Below are 17059 nucleotides of genomic sequence, written 5' to 3'. Positions count from 1 at the left end.
AATTTGTAAATTCTGTACCTCTCAGAACAGAAGAGATTCTGACAGTTAAAGCAGACAATGTTTACTACAGGAAAACAAAGCAAATCATAGTCAAAAAAGCTGTATGATTCATCCCAACTCAATTATATTTAATTTATTTTGGGTAGGATTAAGAGGCATACCTGGCTCTGGGTTTGTTTCTTTTTTTTTCCTTCTTTCTTTCGTTTGTTCCTCTTACAGTTCTGGGAATCAAATCCAGTACCTTATAAGCTAGGAAAGTATTTGACACTGAGCTACACACAAGTCCTAAAAATCTATTTTGAATTCATGTTTTGTGAAGTGTGAGCTTGTATAAATGATCTAATTTTCAACTATTTGTTTAAAAATAGTGTTATATTTCTTTTCAAAGATCTTTAAACCTCAAAGTATATCACTGGACTGCCTTATGTAGGTCTGATTTTAGGTTCTCAGGTTTGGTCCACTGTATTTTTCTGCTTTGCACAAGTATCTTGCTGCCTTCATCAATATAGCCTTAAATCATAAAGAATAATATGAATCCTCCAGATTTTTTCTTAATTACTAAAAATGCCTTTCCACGTAATTTTTAGAAATAGTTTGTTAATATTTTAAAAGTTGACTGAAAGTCTGTTTTTCAAGATGGGGTGTCATGTAGTCCAGGCTGGCCTGGCATGTGCTATGTAGCCAAAGATGATCTTGAACTTCTGAGCTACTTCCTTTTACTTCCATAGTAGCAGTATTATAGGTATGCAATTATCATGGCTGGTTTATCTAACACTGGAATTCAAACCCTGAATTGTATAGAACATATAAGTATGTTCTATACAAACACTATACAGATTGGTCTAAATTGATTCCTTTTATAGTTATAGGACTATTTAGGAAGTTAGTTTCCTCCTGGGTGAGTCTAGTGATTTGGATCTGTCAAGGATTATATTTCATATGTTACTGAATATATGGGAATTGAGCTGTTTCTACAACCCTTTATTATTATTATTTTTAATAAACAAGTTGATACTGATGACTTATTATCATTCCTTTCTAATAGTGAGACTTAGGGGAGATTTGCTTATTGATCTTTATAATGTGCCAGTGTTTGGCGTCATTTCTCTATTCATTGATTTCTGCTCCATTTTTTTTTATTATTACTCCCTATTGTTAGTGTTGGGTTGGATTTGTTTTTGTTGCTGTAGTTTCCAAAATGGAAGAGTAGGCTGATGGTTTTATGGAGCTTTTTGCAAGCATATGTTTGGCAGAATAAAAACTCCAAGCACTGCTTTATCTGTGACCCCCCAAAATCCCATAAATTTACCTGTCATTTTAGTTAATTAAATATATTTTAAATTTTCTGTTGAGAATTCCTTTTATCCATTGATTTATAAAAGTGACCTTTAAATTTTGTGGTTTGTTATACTCTGAAACTCTTTCCATCATTGATCTCCAGTTTAATGCCACTGTAGACTGGGGGCCTGTGTATATGATTTATACGCTTTTCAGTTAGTTAAGATGTATTTTATGGTCTAGAATGTTCAAGAAGAATGTGCACTCTGCCTTTGTTGGATGGGATATTCCATAAATGTCAATTATGTAGAAGTGATTGATAGTGCTGTCCCAGGCACCTATATTCTTAAGGATTTTCTGTCTTTGTTGTCTATTAATGACCCATATACTAGTTGAAGCCTCTGTAATAATGGTTTTGTCTATTTGTTTTTCAACACTATCATTTTGCTTCTTTTAATTTCATTCCTTGTTATATGTATGCAATCAGTACTTCTGTATCTTTTGTTGTTGACTGCTTTAATAAAGCAAGACTACTTTTATTCCTAAAACTTTTTAAAAGTCTCCTTTGCATGAAATTAATTTTGTAATCATACATTTATTTCAATAGTATCATGATATAATATTTTCAATCCATTTAGTTTTAAACTATGTATTTACATTTAACACGGTATGCTTGTAGAAAAAAAGTGTGTGGTGGAAGTTATTTTTATCCACTCCTATTTTCTATTTTAGTAGGTATATTTTGGTCACAATGTAGTCAATATGTATATGGATCTTTGGTTCAGGTACTTGACACTGTTTTCTATTTGGAGCATTTGGTTCTTATTTCTTTTCTTTCCTCCTTTCTTTTTTCTTTCTAATTTTAATTGAAGATTTCATATTATTCAATTTTATGTCCTATCTTAACATATCAATTTGCTAACTTAGAAGCATTTTTGGGTGTGACATATTTTCTGCTGTTAATTTAATTGTTCTCACTTCATGTAACACAATGCTGGTTACCCAGATTTACGACTAGTGTCTCTGCGCTCTTACTAAGTCAGGTCAACTATTTCTGCGTGTTTCTCCAGCACAGTCTTGGCTCTTTTGCTCATCCCTCCACCTTCTCCTCAACTGGATTGCAGGAGTATGGCTTAGCATTTAGCTGCAGGTGCCTGTTTCAGCTTCGATCAGCTAGCTACTGAATGAAGGCTCTATGAATGGCAACCTAAGTAGTCATAAATGTCATTATAGGGGAAGAACATCAAAGTCAGCTTCTCCACCACTGCTTAGATTCTTAGTTGGCATCATCCCTGTGGATCCCCTAACTTTACCCCTTTGCCAGACCTCTCTCCAAACCTATACTTACACCCTCTATCAAGGCATCTCCTTTCTTGCATTACTATATTCACCCCTTGTCCCAGTCCTCCTGTTCTCTTCCCTTCCTTCTTCCCCTCTGCCCTTCACACCTCTCTCCTCTCTGTCCCCTGCTCTTAATGTCCTCAGGGGTTCTTTTCCCACTCTCCTTCGGGCAACCGTGAGTTCTTCTCTTTGGGTCCTCCTTGTTTCCTAATTTCTCTGGTTCGACCTTTCATTTCTAACAATACAGCTTGTTGGGAAAGTCCTGTGTATATGTCAATAAAGCACTGTTGGCCAATAGGAAAACAAGATAGGTGGGACTAGGAGTCCAGGAGGACTCTGGGTAGGAGAAACACAGAAGTCAGTATGTGACTGCCATAGGGATAAGATGTCTGGAACTTTGTTCCGGTAAGAGAAATACTTAGATTAACAATTATGGGATAAATACTTAAGTCAGAGCTAGCCAGTAAGAAACAAGCAAGGCCAACAGCTTCATAATTAATATAGCCTCCTGTGTGTTACTTGGGACTGATGCGGCTCTGGAATCAGGCTGGCAGGAAGGCTTCTCTCAAGGAAAAGTCTTGTCTTTATAACCAGCTGTCAATCATTTCTGTCACCCACCCACTTTAATAACATGTTATGTTGTTACTGATACATTAATAGAAACTATATAATTTTTATTTATTCTCAGACAATCTTTGCAATTTTGTCACCTAAAAATTATTTTCTGCCTAAGGAGCTTCTTTTACATTTCTTTCAAAGCTGGTCTGTTGTCAATAAGTTTCTCAGTTTTGCTGGTGAAGAATGTTTCTATTTCTCTTTTACTATTAAGTTTACTTCAATTGAATATAGAATTCTAAGTTGACGACTGCTTTGCCTCTCCCACTGATTCAGTTTTCTCAACTCTGTTTTTGCTTGGGTAAACTATAATTCATTATAGTTGTAATTATTTCTATTTAAAATTGTACGTGTTCATCTGAAAATTCTTGATGTGTATCTCTGTGAATATGATTGATTTCAGATTTGGGGGATGTAACTTACCATAGGATATCTGCCCACTGATAGTTTAAAAATAACTATTAATATACTTTGTGATTTCTCTTATTGTTAATGAAGGGACAATGTTTATATATGGAGTTGAAACCAGAATTCCCTTGGATTTACATCTTAACATCCTGGGGAATACTTCTAGTTGTTTGTTTCCAGAGTAAGACCAAACATATTCTGGAAAAATACAGTAGTCCTTTGACATCCAGATGAGGACAAATTATAGAATCATGGGTCACAGGAGATGCCAAGAGAACGTGGAGTACATTGAAGTGGGGAAGCTTAGATCTACCAAAGGCCTTGTGTTATATATATTGGGCACTCATAGGACTGAAGACAACCATATAATCTTGGAGGAATATTTTTTATATCTCTCTTGAAGTTTATTGCTCTGTAACATACCTAGGTATATACATAGGAGAGACGGGGAGAGACAATGACAGACAGACAGACACACACACACACACACACACACACACAGAGAGAGAGAGACAGAGAGAGAAAGAGAGAGAGGAGAATTCTGAACTCAATCTTGGCCTGCTTGCTTTTAAGCAAACTAGTTCTAACAAACCCACCATTGCCTTTATATATACCAAGCCACCAACTTAATTCACTTAAAAGTACATGTAGTATTAAACCAATTATGATCATTTCAAGTACCCCAGAATAAGAATAACATTAACTCATTATCCTTATACTAGTCCCAGTTTTATTGTTTTCTTCATTAAGATACCATGAATATTGATTGCTAGAAGAGATCTATCAGAAATCTTGGGCTCTTTAGCAAGATCATTTTTCAATATCTGACATGTTTATGATGTGGCCCCTCAGTTAACAGACCTTACAATGAATCTTCAAGGAATGCCCTGAGCTCATGGACCCATTTAGGAACAGGGAGCTTTGACTAGGACCAAACTTTCTGAAGCTACAATCCTCAACAATCACTGGGACAATCCAATATCAGTTCACTGATTCTGAAGATGAAGAAGCCTGAGACTCATAGAAGATAAAATTGTAGTTACAGAATTATAACCTCAATTACAAATTGCCTTTCCAGCCCATTAATGAGATGGTTCCCCATTTCTACCATTAAAACAACTCCCAGCAGACTACCCTAATCCACCTGCAAACTTAGTCTTCAAAGCCAACTCCTCCACTCCCCGTGTTGACCAGATGTTCAATTTCAGATGTTTTCTCTAACACCATACCTTAGCGAACAACTATAACTGGTATTTGCCACTAATTACCTTGGGTGCAAGAAATACGTTTAATGAAACAATAGTTCTACAGAGATATTGATTCTGTATGTTGTTTAAATGGTTAATGATGTGAAAACGTTTCTTCCTTCAGAAGGGATCTGTTTAAAGGGTCCACTGATGCTGCAATGATAAATGGCACACTTACTGAAAGTATAAGTAAGTATTTATTGTAGAAATTACTCACAAGCAACCCATATGAGCTGAGCATTTTTCCACCACCAAACTGGAAGCCGGAAAGAAGGTGAGACGTTCTGCTAACAGTCTTTTATACCTTCCTCCATACATGCCCCTAGCCATGCCCAAAAGTGGGCCTGGCTAGTGACATAGTTCACAACCTGGGTCTGTATATGTCTTTAGTCATGCCTAAAGTGGGTGTGGTTAGCGGTGCAGTAAATTGCCCTTTTATTACCTCATCTGTATGCGCCTCTAATATGCCTCATGGATAATGGTGGAGCACCAAATTTCACCCTACAGTCCACTCTTGTTATTTATGTGGCACTCTGTGTGCCCTGTGTGAATTCATTTGCACCATAGTGATGAGCCTTGATCTAAGTACACAAGAGGGAGGAATGACAGCTCTCAGGTTGCATGCATCTGTTATTCCATGGGAGTAGTTCCCATCCTGAACCTTATTAGAAAAATAGGCAAGCTGCAAAAGGACCTTGGATATGAATCATGGCGTTTCCCTCAACATATTAAAGCTGTGCTTGTGATTGTCTGGCCTCTACAGCTGCTTTTTGCTGTCACAGAGCTCTTTGAGTGGTGAATGAAAAGTCAGATACTTTGCAGTTCAGTGCTGCATATCGACATGGGCCATTTGTCAGAGTGCCAACCATAACCACCTCAAACACTGCTTTCTTTTAAAAGACTAAGCAGGCTTATTGATATGGACATTTTTAGAGATGCAAGAAAAGTATATTTATGTTTCTGCACTGAGTTTACTTGAATACCACAATACTATTTAGGACCAAGTATTTAAAAGGACTTAAAGGTTTATAATTATAGGGGAAGGGTAGGTAACCTCTCCACTACTGCTTAGACTCTTACATGGGGTCAACCTTGTGGATTCCCGGGAATTTCTCTAGTGCTGGATTTCTTGTTTAATGTCCATCCCCTATAATGGCATTAGTGATTATCTTGAATGCCATCATAGAGCCTTCATCCAGTAGCTGATAGAAGCAGAATCAGAGATTCACAGCTAAGCACTGAGTTGAACTCCTGGAATCCAATTGTAGAGAGGGAGGAGTGATGAGCAAAGGAGTCAAGATCATGTTGGGGAAACCCACAGAAAATAGTTGACCTGAACAAGTGTGAGCTGATGGACTGAGACTGACATCTGGGAAACCTGCATAAGAATGAACTAGGCCCCCCTGAACATGGGTGTCAGTTGGGGGGCTTTGGTAGTCTATGGGATCCCTGGCAGTGGAACCAGTATTTATTTCAAGGGCATAAACTTGCTTTTTGGAGCCCATTCTATTTGGGGGGATACTATCTCAGCTTAAACATGGGGCTGAGGTGGGGAGGAAGGGCCTTGGTCTTGTCCTAAATGATGTGACAGACTTTGATGATTCCCCCATGGGAGGACTCACCCTCTCTAAGGAGTGAATGGGGGATGGGATGGGGAGAAGATGAGGAGAAGTGAGAGGACAGGAGGGAGAGGAAATTGGGATTGGTATGCAAAATAGATTGTTTTTAATTTTAATATAAATAATAAAGTAAAAAGCTTGGTAATTATTTGTACATGTTCCTTTGTAATAAAACATACATTGCAATATTAAGTAAGGTCAATCTACACCCTCTTAACATTAGTGTGACATTTAGTTAATTTGTTGTTTATTAATTGGATAAATTCTCTATGATTTTTTTTCATCTATGAAAATAGAACTTAGGACCTCATGAGTTAGAGACAAACACACCTTATCCTTTTAGCCATTTTGTTTAACTTTGTTTAATACTTGTAAGTAGACATGCTATCTTAATCACATATTAATGAGTAGACATTAATAAATCACAGATTGTTATGCAAAATTTTATGAAATCTGAGAACAAACAGTAAATTTGCTATGATGAAAATAACTTTGCAAATAAACCTTGCTCAAGTCACTCAATTTGACGATTAAGAAAATTATTTCTGAAATTTCTTTTATTTTGACTGAAAACATTTTATTTCCTTATTTTATAGTAACTTCACTACATAAAATAGTATATTTAGTTATGATATTATTATACATGTGCATAAATATGGTTTATCTAGATACACACATACAAACACATGCACACACATACACACCCTTTGCATAACACTGCCCTCAACAACAGCAAATGTCAATTAAATTTTTCAGAATAATTTCTTCCCATATAAATCTTTAGGATCATGAATTATGTAGGGTCAACTTACTGAACAGCAAAACAGTACATATGTACATGGCAGTAATCAAATGAGGAAAGCTGGCAGCTGGCAAGCTAGTCAAGCAATTCCACTGAACCTAAGAATGGAATCTTTATTTGTGTCAAAGAAAACAGACAATATTATTAAAATGAAGGAATGAGGACAAAAACAGCCACCTACATGAATACCATTAGTGAACATATTGACTGTGACTTGTGCATCCTAAGCTTTCTAAACAAGTATCATCTGCATCAATGATCTTGCTATTGACGTTGCCTGACAAAAGTGTTGTACTTTTCGAGAGACAGAATGGTGCAGACTAAGGGTCAACACCACCTTGGGTAGTACATATATAAATTTCTTTGAGTTCCAGAATATGTAGAGTATAAATAGAATCAATGAATCCTCTTATCATCTCTTTCCCTTCTGTGGTTCTTCTACTCTCTTTGTAGTGACAATTGGTGACCCACTCCAAAGACAGATGTATTTCCAATGACTTCTTTGTCATTTCCCACACCATGTTAAATGCTGTTGTCCAACCTAAAAATTGTGACAATGGGGAGTCAATTTGTAAAAGCTCCCTTCACACAGTATGGGCACCCAGCTAGAGTCTTTATAATTCTCTTTACTATTCAGTGCCTTCTGTTTCCTGCTGTTTGATTATGTTCAGAGTTCATAACGATTTTCTGCATGAAAGTTCAATACTACAGGAACAAATTGCATTTTAATTAAAAAATGTTTCTTCAATATTTGACTTTAACAGCTACAAACAAGAGGTCTATATTAAGTTTCAACATTACTACTTTACCAAAAACCTAACCTAACTAATATCACTTGGATACACACACACACACACACACACACACACACACACACACACACATATGTATATTCTAAATTCATTTAATCTAATAATCATAATACTGCTTATATCCTCGTATTTTGTGTTTTAGATTAATTTTACCATAAATCTGCTAATTGTGGCATACTAATTTAGTTTATAATTAATGTACTTTAAATTTTTATTTAGTTAGGTAAAAGTTAACAAAATTAGGGAGTTAGAAATAATTAGCAATAAATAACAAATTTTAAAATTACATTTGTGTGTATGTGTGTGTGTAGATTCATGTGTGTGTGGTTGTGTGTGTGTACATATGTGTGTGTATGTGTGTGTGTGTGCACACATGTGTATGAGCATATGTGTGAACCAAGTGTTTGCACACAGACTCCCTGGTTCATGTGCGGAGGTTAGAGGACAACTTGGAGTTGGATGTTCAATGCTATCATGTGGGTCCTGGAACTTTTAACCTCAGGTTTTCAAGTGCCTTTCCTCACCTAGATATCTTATCATTCTATAGAGTAATGCAATTTTTGCTGAGTTTTAGGTAAATGCTTATGTTTTAATATTGTGGATTTAGATGTTGGATATTTAAGTAGTGTTTCAGAAAAAAGATGTTTAGTTCCAAAGGAAGGGTAAATAACATCAAAACAATACTTACACATTGAGCACAGACATAATCTAGTGAGGTGAGCTAATCGTAAGCTTTCAAAGACTGACTGACCACACAGTGATAGTACATGCCATCAATCTCAGCACTTGGGAGGCAGAGACAGGCGGATCTCTGTGAGTTCGAGGCCAGGCTGGACCGATAGCCTCCAAATCAATACAGAGAAACCCTGTCTCATAAAAACCAAAAAAAAAAAGGAAAGTTGAGGAAATATCTTACCCATTCAAATGTTAAACAATATTTGTTCAAACTGTTTAAAGACAATTTTAAGGAAGAAAACATGGTAAAGTAAGATAATCCTTCACAAAAAATGTGTAGTTCTATTTAAAATACACTCATATACCATACATTACTAAAAAGGGGTGCTAAGCCTTTGATTAGGAACAAAGATATGAAACTCTAGACTCACTACTGCATTGTGAGTATAAATCTATTTCTCTTCTCTTTCTTTTCCATTTCCCATATATCATCTTTCATCTGGGGGTAATTAGGTAATTAAGGGGCAATTGAAGGAAATATCTCCATTGTATATCTGTTATCATTGTCACTGGGTCAAAGTTTCTTTGCTATTGTTTGTTTTTCATTTTATTTAAATTAAAAACAAGCTTGTTTTACATGTCAATCCCAGTTCCCTCTCCCTCACCTTCTCCCCTGCCACCCACTAACCACCTATCCCATCCCATTTCTGCTCCCCAGGGAGGGTGAGGCCTTCCATGGGGGATCTTCAAAGTCTGTCATATCATTTGGGGTAGGCCCTAGGCCCTCTCCTGTAAGTCGAGGCTGGGAAGGTATCCCTCTATGTAGAATGGGATCCCAAAGTCCATTCATATGCTAAGGATAAATACTGATCTACTACCAGAGGCCCCATAGTTTGCCAAGGACTGCTTACTGACACTCACCTTCAGGCGGTCTGGTTCCATCTTATGCTGGTTTTCCAGCTATCATTCTCTTCCATCTCTTGTATTCTGTTGATTATGTTTGCATCTGTTGTTTCTAATTGTTTATCCATCTTTTCTAACTCCCACATTCCATAAGACTCCAGCTTTCAAACCTTACACTGTTTGAATTGTTCTTAAAATTTTTAGTTTGTCTTTTCTTCCATTTCTTTAAAGGATTTTATCATTTCATCTTTTAGGGTCTCTATCATCTTCATGAAGTTGTTTTTTTTTTTTAGATTGTTTTCTTCTGCTTCATCTATGTTGGCATGTTCAGGTCTTACTGATGTAGAGTCCCTAGACTATGGTGGTGTCATAGTGGTTTTCCTGTTGTTGAATGTGTTCTTATATTGTTCTCTTCCCATCCCTTCTTCCAGTAGATGCAGGTGGGGGTCTCTTCTTCTTCAGGTGGGTACATGTCCAAGGTTGTCTTCTGGTGGGTGCAAGCAGGTCCAATACTCTGATGGGTCTCATGGTGGGTGCAGGCGGGTCTGAGGTACTCCCTACCCTGGTGTACGGGAGGAGGACTAGCACAGGGATGTCAGAATTATGGTTGCTTGGTTCGCAGTTGGGGCAAGTCTATCTGCCTGCTGTCCTCAGGCCAGGAGATCCCAGTGTGGGTAAGCAAAAGTCGGGCCTGAGACAGGGTCCAAGCTCACCTCTTCCCTGAGTGGGTGCGGAATTAGCACAGCAATATCAGCAGACTCAGTTGTTTGGTCTGCTGGGTGTGAGTCGACCTGCCTGCAGTCCCCAGACCAGGAGATCCTAGAGTAGTTAGGTGGAAGTCGGGCTTTTCCATTGTTTTTATAAAGTACCCAAACAAAAGACATGTTAAGTGATAAAATAGGTATTCTGCTTACACTTCAGTTTGTCGTCCATAATTCCAGGGAAGTTGAGTTAAGAACTTGAAACAAATTGTCCATACCCACAATTGATGAAAGAAAGAATGGATGCTTACATGTGTTATCCAATGCTTATGCCCCTCTCTACAAACACGCAGTCCAGGATCCTCATGCCAGGAAATGGTGCTGCCTATAGTGATCTGGACTCTCCCACATCAATAAAGATGATGAAACCAGTCCCCGTTAGATATAGCTGATCCTGTCAGTCACTTTTTGAGACTGCCTTCTCAAGTAATACTAATTGTATTAAGTTGACAAGTAAAACTCATGATCCTACCATGTTATAATTATTTTGTGCCCATATAGGATATCAACTGTTTATCGAAAGGATATGAAAATAATTTATTCTGAGCCCATGTAAATAGCCGTGTCCCAGACACATGGCTTTAGATTATCCTAAACAACATATTCTGCTATAAAATGCTTATGCAATCTTTTACAGAGAAAGAACAATTTATCACACCCCCACAGACACCCTCCACACACACTGATGGATGTAATGGCGAGACAGTCTATAACAAATGCAATACCTTTGTTTACATATTTTTAATTGTCATCATATTTGTTTTAAAATATACATTAAATGAATCTAAACTTTCTGTAAGCTCAACACCACAAAATACATGTAACATGTGCATGTTGAAAATCTAGTTAGTGTATAGCACTTTACTCACCAATGACAGGTTATCATTTTAAGTGAAGATATTGATGTAGGAATGTAGATTTTGAACTTCAAAGTTCCTCTAAAATTATTGTATTGCAACCAACAAAATCTCAGTATATAATTTCAATTTTGGTTGAAAATCTAAGATGCTTTGAAATTTTGGATAAAAGAAGTATCTGACTAAGTTTGGATCATGCACAAAATAAAAACCTATAAGTAACAGTGCCTTTCTGAAGTCAACAGACCTGTAATTTATAAACACCATTTCTTACTTATTTAGTTTATTATTATTTATTTGCATTATCAAAGCTATTTAAATTACAATGTCATTAAGTGTTGATGATACATGCATATTCATATACCTACTGGCTTCCAGGACCAAACTTTGTTTATATTAATAAATGGAGACAGAGATACACTCCAAATAAACCTCAGGCTGAATTTAGTTTGGTAAAGCTATTTAATAAATATGTTCATTCGGTTAAGGTGAAATCATAGCCAATGTAGACAGGGCTGGCTCTTTTCAAGCTTTCTTAAAGTCTGGGAGTTCTTAATAGGGTAGCCAGAGATGTGACTGGAATGAGAAATGTTCACTGATTGTTTAGGTTTACACAACAAATGACTTCATACTTGTCCTGTAGAAGGTAGCATTTAGAAATTATTTTCAAAAATAAACATAGTGATACTACCCCACCTCTGTGCAAATAGTGGCCCTACTGAGAAATACCTGGAGATTTAAGCAAACATCAGGACCAAAGAAATACCTGAAATGATAATTATGATAAAATTTATACAGGAGAAACTATAGCACACACAACAGGATGGGAAATCACTAAGCCGAAAAGAAAAAAAAAACTTTATATTAGACTTAAGGGTCCCAAATATGAGGAAAAGAAAAATAAAGGACAAACATTCACTAAGACATATACTTATTCAATTTATCTTTGATCTCTTTAAAAAGTTAAGAAAACTTAGATTATTCCATATACAGAGAGAACAGAAGCTAGAAAATGGAACAATTTTTCCAGGTATGTAGAACTGCCTCTCTATGGAGCTCAGAGAGCCAGAGTTGGGACAGACTCCCTGGCATCTACCATTCTTTTCCATCAACAACACCCCGCTTAACACCCTGAAGTTCTACCTGAGCATCATTAACGTTAAAAAGGGAGCCCTTAACCCCAAAGCTGACTGGGCTGTGTTTTCTTGATGATGTGAATGAACTGGAAGTGGAGTTGTTCTTCCAATGGGAGTGTTTTCAACGCATTTGAATTATTTATATCTCCATCGGAAACCTCCTTACCTGGAATGGGTCTTTTCACTTCTGTATCCATGGTCTTTTTGTTCTCCTTTCCTATGAGTTCATTCATGTTGGTCTACACTGAACACTAAGAGAATGGCATAGTTTTTCTGCCAATCCCATAAACATAGTTACTGGAGAATTAGAAATGATTAGCTTCACAGCCATTCGAAAATGTACTGTTAAATAGTAAGAACTAATTCGGGAATCTGGAAACTCTTAGGAACAGGCCATTACTGTAATTGGCTTTTGTGCAACAAATGGAATATGTTCCTCGGGGCTTTGTAGGGAAATGAAATAAATTGAATATAAACTAGATTGCTATTCCTTAAAGTATTTTTAAGTACTTTGTATACTTTAATACTTCAGAGATATTTGCCAACATTGTGCCCCACTCCATGCCTCCTTCTTTTCTTGCTTTTTTATGTGAATATGGTAAATAGAACTTTGAAGAATAACAGAGATGCCCAAGTTAAACAACCACATTCTTATAGAGTCTCTTGAATATGTAATATCACATTACATTTGCTTCTTTAATAGAATGAATGCAGGTTATTAATATGGCCATTGAAATAGCCCTGTCTTCCAGTTTCAAGGCAATCTAAAACATCTGCATTACTCACACATTAATTTGTGTTCCTATGTCTATCATCCTTTTACTACCAACATTTATTTCATGGACATATAGTCTGATGGCTACACAGTAACACTCATTTAAATACCTTAGAGACTTAAAAGTTCCCTTCTGTAGTTTAGAAATGCAGAAAGATATTTTTGTCAGAGTTTTCTAAAAAGAAGTAAAACATTAAGTTGATTGAGATGAAATCAGCTTAGTGATGAACAAAGGAAATTAATATTCACTTGAGGATTATTGGGGATGCAATATGGGAGATGCCAAAAAATCAAGCAGCTTTGAAAATATGCTCTGAAGTTTCATAAGTTGGTGGATGATTTTAAAGTTTACACTACAGAGTGGGTTGTTAGTTATAGCTCTTGGAGATTGAGAATTATGAAGGGTGAAGCAAAGATGGAATTATCTTATAGGAAAGGTGTTGGGTTCAGACTCATGAAACCAGGCTTAGCGGTTTTCACAAATGCTTGCAAAGTGTAGTAGATTTCATCACACTTTCATTTTTGTCCAAGATCACATCTGGATGGGTCTCTTAAACTCTGTGGCTGGCCTCAGTGCTAGGATGACAGGCCCCCTATACACATCTTTCTTTCCTTCTTGATATCAGGAAATCTAATAATGACAATTTTAAAAGGATGATAATACCATTGTAGTTGACGGCATTGGCAAAAATTATGAGATGTTATTGGCAAAAACAAATGAGAGTGAAAACTACTTTTTGGAGTTGTTTTGCAGCATATATCCAAATTTAAAAGTTAGATTTCAGGGATGGAGAGATGATTCAGTGGGTAAAGTGCTCTCACAACAAGAATGAGGACCAGAATATGGATCTCCAGCAGCCAAATAATTTTTGGACCCCAAGACTGGCTGTGGCAGATGGTAGAGATAGGACAATTCGTGAATTTATTGCCTGGTCAGCCTTCACAAATCCATGAGCTTCACATTCATGAGACATCCTGTCTCCAAAAGTCAGGTGAAGAACAATTTGACGAAAGACATCTAAAACCAATTCCTGTCCATTACATGTAGACGTCCACACGTGACATGCACCCTCATGCACACATATACAATTCAATTATGAAATCTGCACAACAAACATAGCCATCATAACACACACACACACAAATCAATACATAAATGCATATGAAATGAAAATGTTATTTTAGCTCAGATGCATACAGAAGCAGTCTAGATATTGAAATGGACACCCATAGCAACAGCTACTTAGAAATATGTTCACATGATATAGAATGCAGTTGCTAAAGACAATAAGTGTACCTATGTCTCCTACATGAGAGATCTTAATGTTATTTTCCACTAGTAAACCCTTCTTACTGAAACAAGACCCGACACAGTGTGTACTCTTACATGAAAATTTAAAGCCTTGTTTAAAAAAGATATTGCATAATTATTTTAAAAGGTATAAGCTTGAGAAATATTTCTCAAAAGTGAATAATACATACATTTTCTTACTTTTATTCACTCTCTCTTGTATTCTATCTTTCAGTGAAAAGTTGATGATTGTCATTGGAAACTTAACAAGGAAAATTATGGCTGAAATACCTTTACAATATGTCTTCTATTGTTACTAAAATGCTTTTCCAATAAATTGTAAGTAAATATAAGTGAGAAAACTGACACTGTCATATTGTAGCAGATAATTTAAAAGGCTGCTGGTAAAATTACTTTCTTCTACTGAGACAAATTTTAGCATATTTTGAACTAAAGACAACAGTGTTCCTTAAGGAAAGTCCCCTCTGCATTGGGAAGTGTTAGCACTTTTAAGTTTGGACTGAGTTTTCATTAGCTTCCTTTATTAAATTCCTTAAAATTACTTTTAGATTTATTTATTTTATGTATATAACTGTTTTGTCTATATGTATACATGAAGCATATGCATTCCTGGTGCCCATGTATTCAGAATGATGATGGGCAGATTCCCTGAGACTGGAGTTACATATTGTTAAGAGCTCCCTGCTATGTGGATGCTGTGAATCAGCCTCAGGTCCTCTGTAACAGCAACAGGTGATCTTAACCATAGAGCCATCTCTCTAGCCCACTTTTTGTGAAATATTTTAAAAGGAAGATAGATGACAGAATGTTGGCTATTTTAAACGTAAATTATCATAATTTTGAAGCCTATTTAATATGTTTTCCCAGGTTTCCTTAATCTTAAACTGTTTTAAATGTTAGAGGGATTTTAACATGTACATGATAGAATCCAACCACCCATTAAGACCAGAATGGTCAGAGCATAATAGTAAGGTCAAGATGGTTGTACAACTAGCCTGCATGGTGATTTAATGCCACTGGTTTGTAAGTAAAAAGGCATCGAGTGCACAACTCAGTTCAAGTGATAGACTGACTGTAAGCGCTGAGTCTGTTTACAGGCAGAAAAATCTTCCAATTGATCTTAGAGTAGTAATGTCACATTCTACGAGGTTTGCTTGGGAAATGAGATACCTGCATCTCCAAGTCTGACTGTTAGTTGGCATGGGACTCTGGTATCTACCTTTTGTTGCCCCAGAAAATCTTTATATGAAGTCATTCTTAATGTTTTTCTCTGTTATTTCTAGAAGCAGTTGATTCTTGATGTATGCATCTGTCATTCAGGTATTATTCACAAACCAATTTTCTATTGAATGATAAGTGTTATTTGACACTGGGCAGTTTCTGTCTTAAACTTTTTAGAATTTCTAAACTACATTACTCTACTATATGATATTTGTGGGAAAATAGTTAAGATGAACTCTATTGTTGTAAGAGTAATTGTGAATGTTGGTATCTCTTCACTTTCCAACAGTGGTTTGTGACATAAGGATTTGGTTTTTCCTCTTTCTTTTTACTTTTAGGTTCCTGACACTTCAGATATCAACTTTATAGAACGCTACATACCCTTCTCTAAGCCTCAGAGAAACTCTTTCCTGAATCTATTACTTGCTTAGTTTTTCATAAAGTTCAACAGTTGCTTTGTCCACAACTATTTGCTTGTTGTATGATTTCCTATGTGGCAACTTGTATGGGAAGCTATTAATATTCCAAGTACTTTACAAAGTTATCTTTCATCACTCTTTTATTTACTTCTCCAGTTAGAGTCATATTTTTAAATAAAAACACATGGGTATCCTTAGCCATCACACAGCAAAGCTGACATGTCACTATTTCTGGAATACTGATTTTTATGAGAGTCAACAGGTGAAAATAATGGTTAGGACACTGGAAAGAAAGCAGATCAAGCAAAGCAAAGGGAACAGTGACAACAAAGGAGTGCAAAGACATGGGAGTTCACACAGAATCAGCATTGGGAGAACACTTCCCCTGAATTGAAAATTTTGAGGAGAAGATGATGGTAAGGGCTCTACTGGAGCAGGAAAAGTCCTTGATTCAGGATAACAAAACTAATGTCAAGAGGAGGTTAGCAACTATGAAATTCTCTGCATTTTAACCCATCTGGAAATTTCAAGGAAAACCCATGAAAAACCCTCTTCGTTTGATTTTAGTTAAAATATCTTTTTATCAGATACCAACTATTGAAGGTGATCCTGGGTTGGCTATGGCAGGTTAAGAATCAAGAGCTAACTTCCCAGGAGAGACTTGGCATCTGTTTCTTCTGTTTGGATGGAGCATGGTGAGCAAAACTGACTAGAGAAACTTCCAAGACTAACATCCGAAATTATGTTTATCCTATAGTTGGTAGAGCAATGATTCCTTATGGTCTCAACTCTTCTGTCTTCCAAAATGCAAATCTATTTCCTAGAAGAAAGGATTGAAGGCCACTGAACACTGGCTCTAAAGTTCTAATGTTTAAAAG

General features: G+C 36.4%; 1 long non-coding RNA gene across 1 annotated transcript; it reads left to right on the top strand.

Annotated features, from left to right (window-relative positions):
• Positions 1-14759: 14759 nt before the first annotated feature.
• LOC121140933 lies at positions 14760-16651 on the top strand. Its single transcript, XR_005877889.1, has 3 exons — positions 14760-14859; positions 15825-15861; positions 16101-16651. It is a non-coding gene; the product is annotated as an uncharacterized LOC121140933 (long non-coding RNA).
• The last annotated feature ends 408 nt before the right edge of the window (positions 16652-17059 follow it).

This window comes from Mesocricetus auratus, unplaced genomic scaffold, assembly GCF_017639785.1.
Source record: "Mesocricetus auratus isolate SY011 unplaced genomic scaffold, BCM_Maur_2.0 Super-Scaffold_100006, whole genome shotgun sequence".
NCBI classification, from domain to species: Eukaryota; Metazoa; Chordata; class Mammalia; order Rodentia; family Cricetidae; genus Mesocricetus; species Mesocricetus auratus.
This window is presented reverse-complemented; position numbering and strand designations above follow the sequence as displayed.